Source organism: Balaenoptera acutorostrata, chromosome 20 (genome assembly GCF_949987535.1).
Source record: "Balaenoptera acutorostrata chromosome 20, mBalAcu1.1, whole genome shotgun sequence".
Taxonomy (NCBI): Eukaryota; Metazoa; Chordata; class Mammalia; order Artiodactyla; family Balaenopteridae; genus Balaenoptera; species Balaenoptera acutorostrata.
This window is the reverse complement of record NC_080083.1, coordinates 41026861-41038615: the sequence shown is the minus strand read 5'-3', so window position 1 is coordinate 41038615 and position 11755 is coordinate 41026861. Positions and strand designations below refer to the sequence as shown.

Below are 11755 nucleotides of genomic sequence, written 5' to 3'. Positions count from 1 at the left end.
CAATAGGATGCCTTTGGGATTTGTCACTACACCTCAGTTTCCTCAGCTGAAAATAAGGATGAGTTACCCATCCTGCTAATTTACAGACTCTTAGCTAAAGTCATGTCTGTGAAAAGCTGAGTCGACAAACAGTTCTGTAGTCCCACCCAGAGCTGAGTAGATCTCACTCCCTGCCATCCCCTACATGTAAATGCTTCGAGGCTGAGAAAACCTTGGTATAACCAAAGGCCAGCATGCTGGCAACAGTCTGGGCAGAAGGGAGAAGTTATCCACCACTGGAGCTGGTGGAGGTGTCGTCCAAGGACGATCATAGCGACTGCAGGGTGGATCCAGAGCCTTGAGATGCCCATGAACCTGTGGGGCTCTGGCTAGACTGGTCTGACCTGAGAAGCAAGCCTAGAGGCCTGAGGAGGCGGCAGCCACTGTCCTGGTTGTCTCAGCCGCGGTTCACGCTGACCACGCACCCAGTGGTCCTTCTAGAGGCAGCATGTGGCCATCACCGGCCTCCTTGTCAGATGGAAAAACAGAAACTCCTTTAAACTGTAAAAGGGGAGGAAATAGTACCAGCCCCAGGGATTATCTCAGGGACTGATGGACAAGTCCTTGCCTGGCAAGCGAGGTAAACAGAAGATAGTTTATTGTAAGGCTGAATTCTTCCAGGACAAGCCCCAGCTTGCACTCCCAGGGCCTAGGAAGACATTTATGGGGCTGAAGTAAGGCTCAGGTCCCTCCCGTGGACTCTACTAGCACCTCTGAGTTCAGGGCCTGAACCGTTCCCACCTAGAGGTGCCTTCCTGGAGGCAAGGCCCCAGGCTGCAGGACCACTGAACCGGAGAAGAGAAATCCAAACTCTAGGGCTCAAGTTAAATGCCAAGTCAGATCTTTGATTGGGCCCTGGGGGCAGGGAGGGGTGGGGAAGTTATAGAGGACTTTATTGTGACAACTGGAGAAAACTGAATAAGTCCTGTATAGTTGATATTACTTTATCAACATTAAATTTCTTGAGTGTGATAACCATACAGTGGTTTTGTAGAACGTCCTTGTTCTTAGGAAATGCACACCGAGTGTTTAGTGGCAAATGTCTGCAACTGTCTCAAATGGTTCAGCAAAAATAGAGATAAAGCCAATGTAGCAAAATGTGAACAACTGTAGATCAAAGTGAAGGGTATATGGTGCTCATTGTACCATTCTTGCAATTTTTCTGAAGTTTTAAAAGGTTTTAAAATAAAAAGTTGGTGGGGAAAGGGATTTCTCCCTCTGAAATACATATATATTATGTATAGAATCAGAAAGCAACAAAGCTGGGGATTCCCTGGTGGTCCAGTGGTTAGGAATCGGGGCTTTCACTTCGGTGGCCTGGATTCAGTCCCTGGTCGGGGAACTAAGATCCGGCAAGCCATGCATGAGAAAACAAAACAAAAACAAAAAACACAACAACAAAGCTATCTTTTTTTTTAAAGTATTTATTTATTTAGGCTTCAGCCTGGTCTTAGTTGCGGCAGGCAGGCCTGCATGCGGGATCTAGTTCCCCTACCAAGGATCGAACCTGGGCTCCCTGCATTGGGAGCACGAAGTCTTACCCACTGGACCACCAGGGAGGTCCCTGTATTATTTTTTTTGAAGGTTAAAAAAAAGAAATAAATGTAATAGCTAGAATCAGCCCACCCAGGGAAAGGCCTCTCTTGTCTCCCCCCAGCCCCTGCCTAGCTTGAGAAGATGAACTGGGAAGTTTCTGGACACCCAAGTCTTCATTGGGAGCACCCTGGGTGCGGTCTGAGGAGGTGGCCTCCAGAGGTGAAGGGTCCTGGCTAAGACTGCAGAACTGCCTTCCCCCCAACCCCCAGCCGGATGCCTGGAACTCTTACTCTGCTGGGGAGTGTGGATTAATCTACCCCCGAGGAAGGCAGTTTTGGGCCATAGCTATCAAAATTCCAAATGCCCAACCCTGTGACTCAGCCAGGCCACTTGTAAGCATTCCTCCCTGATTGGCTTGCTCATGTGCGAAATGACTCGCCCTTACCGTAGCCCTGTAACAGCAGAATGCCATGCAAAGGGACTGCCTGACAATATCCCTATGTAACAAATACCACCTTGAAAGGGATGCTGACTTCCACCTCCGAGTGTAAAACAACCTCAAAGGTAAGTGTTAAATTAAACAGCGGGGCGATGGGGAATATGCCGGGCAGTTGTTCTCGATCTGAGCTCTACCGCCCCCTAGGGGAAATTTGGGGAATTTATGAGGCCATTTGTGATTGTCACAAGATCAGAGCCCCTGGCATTTGACAGAAGTCAGGGCAGGGATGCTCAATGTCCTATAAAGTGTAGGACAGTCTGACATTAACAGGGATTTATCCCCGTACACCTCACGGCTTTCCTCTGTCTTTCTGGACAACCACATACAGTCGTCCCTTGGTATTCACGGGGGATCGGTTCCAGGAGCCCCTGCAGATACCAAAATCCAGGGATGCTCAAGTCCCTTATATAAAATGGCCTAGTACAGTGAATACAGTCGGCCCTCTGTATCCGCGGGTTCCACATCTGCGGATTCGAGAAATCTGTTGATGATTATCCGACCTCGAAGCCAGCTCTATTTCACCCATATCTTTCTAAATGGTTTTATATTGATAATCTATAGAATTTCCCAGGAATAAAACTACCATGCAGTCTTCAGGAAGATGTGGCTTTGTCTCCGTTAGAACTTTACCAAGGATCATTCACCATTCAGAACATCTCATCCTGTTGGCCACCTGGCTGGTGTGAGCTGAGTTACTAACAAAATACTCCAGCGCAGAGCCTCCATTTCCGGTTCTCCGTCGCCAGTGATTCATGGGCATCTGCAAGCTTCTGTTCTCTCGTGGAGTCAAGCCTGAGCTTTTGCACACAGAAATACATATTATTTCATTCTAAATTACTTTCTTTTATTTTTCCTCTCTATTACAGTTTGAATTTAATACAGATTTTTTTTAAACGTGCATAGGAAATTACACTCTGAATTTCACTTCTGAAAATGTATTGAAGGAGAGTTACAAACTATATTACCAAACGAAGACTTTGGATCTGATTCTGTTGCGAACCTCATGAGCTCACCAAGCACCAGTGGTCGCATGTAGTGTCATTGCCTTCTGGGGCTGCAGGTTCTGCTTCTCAGCGTGCCCGAGGCTGCCTGGAGCATGTCAGCCTCCAGAAAAGCGTGGCCATGCCAGGGCTGAGCCTGTGTCTCAGTGACGCAAACTGAGGAGGAGTCATCCCAGCTGGGCCTGGAACAAAGGTCTGACCTGTGTTCGTCTCTCTCTCTCTCTCTTTTTGATTTACTGAGTGTTTCCCTCTCTTTTTCTCTTTTTAAAAATGTTTCAGGGGGCTTCCCTGGTGGCGCAGTGGTTGAGAATCCGCCTGCCAATGCAGGGGACACGGGTTCGAGCCCTGGTCTGGGAAGATCCCACATGCCGCGGAGCAGCTGGGCCCGTGAGCCACAACTACTGAGCCTGCGCGTCTGGAGCCTGTGCTCCGCAACAAGAGAGGCCGCGGTAGTGAGAGGCCCGCGCACCGCGATGAAGAGTGGCCCCCGTTTGCCACAACTAGAGAAAGCCCTCACACAGAAACGAGGACCCAACACAGCCAAAAATAAATAAATAAATTAATTAATTAATTAAAACAAACAAAAAACAATTTTAAAAAAATGTTTCAGTGTTGTATGCCAAATACCGTTGTAGGTACTGGGATATAGCAGGGAACAAGCCACACTGGGTCCCTGCTCACACTTTTTAGTGCAGGAGACAAACACACAAACAAGTAAATAAACAAGACAATTGCAGACAGGAAGGACATGAGGTTTAGTGCCTGTGAAGGCACTAAAACAGGTCACGTGATGGAGAGGGCCTAAGACGGCCTAGAACAAGGGAGAAGTGGGGGGTCAGGAAACATTGATGGAGATTAACCCATAGTGAAGGCCAAGGGAGGGCCAAGCTGGCTGGGATGAAGGAAAGTGCTCAGATGAGAGCTGGGCACTCACACTGAAAGAAAAACTTGCATTGAAAAGAACAACTATGATGGTTATGAACACAGGCTCTGGACCAGACCTGTATTCAATTTCTGGCTTCTCCCCTTTCCAACTACACAACCCCAGGAAAGTTGCTTAACCTCTGAGTCTTCCTTCTTTCATTGTAAGATGGAGATGGTAACTGTACCTACCTCACAAGGCTGTGTTAAAGATGAAAGGAGAGCTTAGTGCAGAACCTGGCACAATGTGAGTCTCAATAAACATTAGCCAGACCTACTTTTTAAAAACATGGAAATCAAGTATACCAGCAACCATCCTAACATAAGAAATTGAATTAAAGTCCCCTGATGTGCATTTGAGTACAGATTTCTCTGCTAACTTGTTGGGGGAATTTGTCTCTTTTCTGCGCCTTGTTTTCATCATTTTTGAAATGGAAAGAATAATACTCTTGGCCCTACTTCCCTTCCGGCACTGCTGAGAGGTTTAAGATGACAGATGAGGCGTGTGAAAGGGGTTTGTGACCCGGAAAGTGTGCCCCGGGTTGAGGGGGGAGGAGTTCCGTCCTCCTGTCCCGCCCTCCATGTAGCTGCTTCCTCTCTCTGTTCCTCCTTGGGCTCCTGGAGATGACCCTGACCTGACCTCTCTGAATTTTCTGGGGAAGGCAGTTTCCTCACCTAAGCCCTGGCCCAGTGCTTCAGAGACAGGTCATCAGATTAACAAGAGGAACCTCTTTGATGTCCTAAAAAGAATTCCTTCCATTTTATGTGCCACTTTACAAGATCTCTTTACATCCATCATCCCATTTGAACCTCTCATGACTGTGTAAGAGGGCATGTGGGGGTTATTGTGGACCCATTTTACAGATGAGGAAACAATCTCAAAGAAGTTAAGTGACCTGTCCAAGTGGCTAGAAGCGGGTGTCTCCTGACCCCTAGGGGGCCTGCCTGGAGAGGGGACAGGAGAGCTCAGGGCTGGAAGGGCTGGGAGGGAGGACAGGCTGCGCTGGCGTCTGCATCCAGTGGAGCCTGGCGATGTGGGCAAAAGCTCCGAGGTCTGATCAATTTGGACTCAGATACTGACACCACCGCTTAGTAGCCGGATGACCCTGGACAAGACCCTTAGTGTCTCATACATCTGCGAGGTGGAGCTAACACTCTGCAGTGTCGTTAGAAGGACTCAGTGATGTGGAACAGAGGAGGCCGGCAAAACATGGTCCTGATTCCTCTCCTCTCCACTCCCTGCCCTGCCCCCAAGTTCATTAACATTCCAGCCCTAACAGTCAACGAGTCAACAGTGCCCACAGCCCAAGCTGTCCTTCCATTTCCGTGACCCAACCTGTCCACTTGCTGCCCTTGACAACGGCTAGGCTCCAACTCCTGGAGTCCACAGGCAATGCAGCAACCACTGAGGGGCACAGCTGCCCCCAGGGCATTCTCAAGTTCAGAAAAAGGCACAGGATGGGGAAAGTTTCTCCCTGTACCCACAGGGAGGTATGACACTGGCCAGACCACCATCGGGGCCCAGCCCCTCCCAAGCCTTCCAGGGGAGGGACAGGGTGTCCTTAGATGTGGTGCAGGGCCAGCACCCTGAAGGAGCTTCAGAAGGGTTTGGAGGATCTGAGCCCCTGTCTTGGGTTTGGCTGGATGTTTTCTTTTTCATTTGAGTGGCGTCAGATTTTACATCATTGATTTTGTAAATTTTAATAAGAAAATGAATTTTAGTCCTGAATAAATGTAGTTTAGTTGTCAAAATTCTCTCGATCGTAGGAGTAGAGGAGAAGGAGGTGACAGCTTATGAGGATCGACTATGAGCTTGGTACTTCTTTTTTTCTTGGCCGTGTGTGGCGTGTGGAATCTTAGCTCCCCGACCAGGGATCGAACCCGCGCTCCCTGCATTGGAAGTGTGGAGTCCTAACTACTGGACCGCCAGGGAAGTCCCCTGAGCTTGGTACTTTACATACGTGTGCAAGCACATTCCATCCTCCTGAAACCTTGGCAGGTAATTATAATACAGTTCCTCTATTTCACAGGTGAGGGCATTTAGGTCAAAAAAATAAGCCAGGGGCTTCCCTGGTGGCGCAGTGGTTAAGAATCCGCCTGCCAATGCAGGGGACATGGGTTCAAGCCCTGGTCTGGGAAGATCCCACATGCCACAGAGGAACTAAGCCCGGGCGCCACAACTACTGAGCCTGCGCTCTAGAGCCCGTGAGCCACAACTACTGAGCCCGTGTGCCACAACTATTGAAGCCTGTGTGCCTAGAGCCCGTGCTCCACAACAAGAGAAGCCACAGCAGTGAGAAGCCCGCCCACTGCAACAGAGTAGCCCCCGCTCGCCACAACTAGAGAAAGCCCGCGCCCAGCAACAAAGACCCGACTCAGCCGAAAATAAATAAATTAATTAATTAATAAATTAAAAAAAAAAAAAAAAAGCCAAAGTCACCCAGCTAGGAAGAGGCCGAGCTGGAATTTGAGATCAACAGGCAAAGATGAGGTCCCACTGCCCAGATGCCAGCCCACTGCCCAGGTTTCCAGGAAAGAGCTGGGTCCTGTCCTCCAGCACCTGCCACCTGCCTGTCCCAGAGGCCAATCGGGCTTCCTGGAGACGCGCTGGGGTCAGTCCTTGCCTCTACCAGGAAGTTCTTCTCTGGATCACCCCACTGCTCTCAGAACATAAGAAACTGAAAGTTTGACCTGGGAATGTGCCTTCCTCTCCCACAGAAGGCAGATGCTGACTCCACATCTGGATGGGAGAAGAGAATTCAACCCAGCTCACCCTACCCTGCATCTCCCTGCCCCGACCCCATCCCTGAGGGGTTGAGTCTTCCTCTGCCCCCTCTGCCCTGGTCTGGCTGAGGGATTCTGTTGGTTTCAGTCTGATGGGGTGCCCTTCTCAGGAGTCTGAAATGGACCAGGTGCAAACAGACCCTCCTGGACAGAGTTCTGGACCCTGGGCCAGAAGGATGCCATGGGGTGCAGCCACGTGGGGGGTCCAGGTGGATTTCCGGGAAGAGAGATACATGGGCCACGGCTCCGAGAGGAGAGGGTGAGGTGGGCTGAGGGGTGGGTGGGCTGAGGGGTGGGTGGGCAGTCTCCCAGGCTAAGGTATGTGTGAGGGGGAGCTGGGGAGGGCCCAAGGGGAGGAATCACCACAACCAACGGTGGCAGCTTCGTTAATTGAGCACATACTTGGCTTAGGCCCTGAGCTGAGGGCTCTGCAGGCATTATTTCATTCCCGAGGGAAGCGCCTTATTGTCCTTGTCCTCAACGTAAACACCAGGACGCTGAGGCAGAGAGGTTAAGTCAAGTCACACAGCTTGTAAGAGGGAAGGGGACCAGAGACGAGCTTCCTCGCTGAGCGCTAGGTTCCCCGTTGCATAGAAAGGGGGTTCAGCGAGATGAGGGGCTCTCAGACCTGCACATCAGGATCCCTGAAGCTCCCTCCATTACAGGGCAAAGCCAAGTAATCCACTTCCCCTACCTGCCTTCCCCCTTCTCCCCTCTCTTCCCTCCCGCTGAACCCCTACCCTGCATCCTGCACCCCACAGTTGGATTTAAAGATACCATCCAGCATCAGTCTACCTGCACCCGGGGCCAGGTGGAGTCACCACAGCTCAGTGCAGACTCTGAATCTCCCAGGAGACAGAGAGCAGGGCAGTGCTCACCCACTGCCCAGATGAACACACTGAGGCCAAAGGCGAATTAAGAATTCACATACAAGCACACAAGGGAAAGTCACAGAAGAAACGGTTAAAGGGTTTGAAAGTGGAAGCCTGGTGTAGGAAAAGAGAGAGGATAAGAGTGCTGCTTTGTGTTGGGACTTCCCTGGCGGTCCAGTGGTTAGGACTCCGAGCTTCCACTGCAGGGGGCACGAATTCCATCCCTGGTCAGGGAACTAAGATCCCACATGCCATGCAGCACAGCCAAAAAAAAAAAAAAGAGAGTGCTGCTTTGTGTTATAACTTGACTAAAATTTATTTGCATGGTATACTTTGTTAAAAATAGTAATTGATTAAAAAACAAGGGAAGTGGCCTGCCCACTGGCACTGGGCAAGTTCACGGCCTATGCTAGGTCAGGAATCCAGGTCTGGTGGCTCTGTTGCCAAATATCCCGCCACAGCCTCTGGCCTGGGCACTGGCCTGCTCCTGCCTCCCCTCCCCCACACCTACCCAGACAGGCTGGAGGGCCGAGCAGAGCCCCACAGACACCAGTCAGGTGCCCGATGAGGAGGGCAGGCGCCTGAGCAACTGGGGCAACAATTACTCACCCTAAGGTGACTCAGGCAGGATGGGGAAGGAAGGAGTAGGTGTGTATGAGGCAGGGGCTGTTTCTGTGCCCTCACTCCAACCTTAGTGTTCAGGCCTGCCAGAGTTAGGAAATAAAAATATAAGATGCCCAGTTAAATTTGAATTTCAGATACACAAGGAATAATTTTTTTTTTTCTTTTTGGCCACACTGCACAGCTTGAGGGATCTCAGTTCCCCAACCAGGGATTGAACCCGGGCCCCAGCAGTGAAAGCCCGGATCCTAACCACTAGGTCACCAGGGAACTCCCAGGGATTAATTTTTAAGTGTAAGTATGTGTCAAATATTGCATGGGACATAATTATGCTTAAAAAATTTGTCTTTATTTGAAATTCAAATTTAACTGGGCAGCTGATGTTTTATCAGGCAATTCAAGACCTTGGGGGGAAAGGCCCCTGGCCCTGAGGCAGCTGTGACTCTTCTATGAGAGCAGAACTGGAAGTCTGAATGAAGAAAACCCTGAAGGGGTGATGGGAAGAACTGGGGAGAGGCTGAAAGAAGCAGAAAGAGGGAGAGAGAGGGAAGCTGTCCAACCCTGACCTGGAGGAACCTCTTAGCCAGAGCCAGACTCCGGGGTTCTCTTCGTGTCAGGGCTCTCAGTGGAATCTTCTATCACTGTGGTGCCTCAGTCCAGGGTAGTGCTGGCATCCGAGGTGGGACCACAGCAGGAATTGTCACAGACCAGGAAGAACATATTTCTAACTTCTTAAGCAAGTGTGGGCTGCGGGAAGGCAGAAGCCACAAAGGAAAAGATCGATTGCTAGATTTCAGATGACATAACAACACAACTTCTGACCACAAAAGATACCATAAACAAAGATAAAAGACAAATGACAGATTGGGAGGAAATATCTGCAACGTATATAATATCCAGACTATATAAAGAGCTCCCGCAGTTCAAGAAGAAAAAGAAACATGGGAGAAAAATGAACAAGGGATAATGTGATGGTTAGTTTTTTTTATCATTGAACTATAGTTGATGTACTATATCAACTATACAATATCATGTAAGTTACAGGTGTACAATGTAGTGATTAACAGTTTTTAAAGGTTATACTTCACTTACAGTTATTATAAAATATTGGCTATATTTCCTGTGTTGTACAATATATTCTTTAGCTTATTTTATATATAATAGTCTGTACCTCTTAATCCCCTATATTGCCCCTCCCCCATTCCTCTCTCCACTCATAACCACTAGTTTGTTCTCTATATCTGTGAGTTTGTTGTGTGATGATTAGTTTTATGTGTCAACTTGGCAGGTGTTTTTGGATGAGATTAACACCTAAATCACTGAATTTTGGCTAAAGCAAATTGCCCTCCATAATGCAGGTGGGCCTCATCCAATCAGTTGAAGGCCTGAATTGAACAAAAAGACTGGCCTCTCCAGGCAAGAGGAAATTCTTAGCAACTGTCTTTGGACTTTCATCTGCACCATCAGCTCTCCTGAATCTCCAGCCTGCTGGCTCACACTGCAGATTTTGGACTTACTAGCTTCCATAGTCATGTGAGCCAATTCTTTTTAATAAATCTTTTTCTATATACACATCAACTGCTTCTGTTTCTTTGGAGAACCCTGACTAATACAGATAAGAGCAGGCATTTCACAGAAGAAATACATATGCAGAATAAACATACACAAAAATGCTCAGCTTCCCTAGAGATCAAGGAAATGCAGATAAAACCACCATGAAATATCTTCCGTCGTTAGAATGGCAAAAATTTTTTGAACTGGCATATCCAATGTTAGTGAGTATATGGGAAATAAGCTCCCCCAAATACTGAGCCTGGGAGTGTAAATTGGAAAAATGTTAAGGCAATTTGGTATTAACATTTCAACATACCTTTTACCCAGCAATGTTACTTTCAGGAATTTAACCCCCATATGTGCACTCAGAGACATGTTGAGAAATAGTCGTTGCCTGATTATTCGTAACTGCAAAAATTGGAAACACATAAAAGTCCATTAAATGAGATTGGTTAAGGGAATTCCCTGGTGGTCCAGTGGTTAGGACTCTGAGCTTCCATTGCAGGGGGCACGGGTTTGATCGCTGGTAGGGAAACTAAGATTCCACAAGCCGCACAGCGTGGCCAAAAAAAAAAGAGACTGGTTAAGTAAACATGTAACACCTATAGGGTGGAATACTTGGCAACTGTCAAAAAGAAACTGATAAATCAAGACAGCCCATATTCATGAATAGGAAGACAATATTGTTAAGAGGGTAATACACCCCAAATATAGATTCAGTGCATTCTCTATCAAAACCTCAGCTGTCTTTGCAGAAACTGATCCTAAAATTCACATAGAAATTCAGGGGACCTAGAATAGCCAAAACAACCTTGAAAAAGAAATTAGAGGACTCCCACTTCCTCTATTTCAAAATTTGCTAAAAAGCTATAGTAATTAAGACAGTGTGATACTGGCCTTAAGAATGGACACATATATCAGTGGAATAGAATTGAGAGTCCAGAGTCCAGTCCTCACATTTACAGTCAATTGATTCTATCAAAATCTTCTCTACCCAGACTCCCACCACCCCTGAGTTTGGCTATTTGTCTCCAACCCTAGCCTCACCCCCAGCTCAAGCTCTTTGCTTAACCTGCAGTGCTCCCCAGCCACTCGGCACAACCAAACACTGCCCTTCCTCCAAGACCCGGCACCAGGCTTCCTCTGGGCCTCTCGTCTCTCCTGGTGCATCTCCCATCACTCATCTCTGCCGGGGAAAGGCCCCTTGGCACTGAGCAGTCTAGCTCCTGCCGCTGGTGAATCTGTTCCGTGTGGTATATTTTCTTTCCCCACCGGCATGTCAATTCCTGAAAGGTAGGGCCGATCGAAACTAGGAAGCCACTTGTGCTATGCCAGCCCAGCCTGGTGCCACACACCCAGCAGCTCCTCAAGTCCACTCCATTGAACCTGGCACTCAATCCCTGCCCAAGGCTGCCTTTCCCATCTGGTTTCCTAATGCTCTTCCCATTACCCCCTATCTAGCCACTTCTCCAACCCCTCCCCACTTGCCAGTTAAAATCCTCCCAGACTCAGCTCAAAAAAGTGCCCCCAAGGTGGAATTAAACCTCTTTTTCCCTGCCTAGAGTCAACCTACTACGTCTTCCCTACACACACCTAGAGCACCTGGCCCCCGATTCTCCAACCCCACCCTACCCCCTGCTGTGAGCCCCTTGAGGAAGGGGCCTGAGGGCTGTTTACCCTTGCCCTCACTACTCCTTCACTCCCCTTTGGGGCCCGGCTGCCCAGCATTAAATCTGAGTTGGTTGGCTAGAATAGAAACAGGATGCACAAATGTTCCATATCCAAGAGACATCCTGTAAATGCTCTTGTACGCACCCTCTAAGGGACAGCTCTTGGCTCTCAATGTCCCCTGACAGGAGCTGGCCCATCTCGGGATGGGGCTGCAGGAGGCGGCGAGGCGGGCACCAGCAGGCAGGCTTAGCAGGCGA

The 11755-nt window shown here is 48.7% G+C and overlaps 1 long non-coding RNA gene across 1 annotated transcript; it reads right to left on the bottom strand.

Moving 5' to 3' along the window:
• Positions 1–1532: 1532 nt before the first annotated feature.
• LOC130705962 (uncharacterized) lies at positions 1533–11752 on the bottom strand. The gene is made up of 3 exons (XR_009006367.1): positions 11643–11752; positions 10144–10235; positions 1533–2871 (listed from the first exon to the last, which is right to left on the bottom strand). It is a non-coding gene; the product is annotated as an uncharacterized LOC130705962 (long non-coding RNA).
• Between the last annotated feature and the right edge of the window lie 3 nt (positions 11753–11755).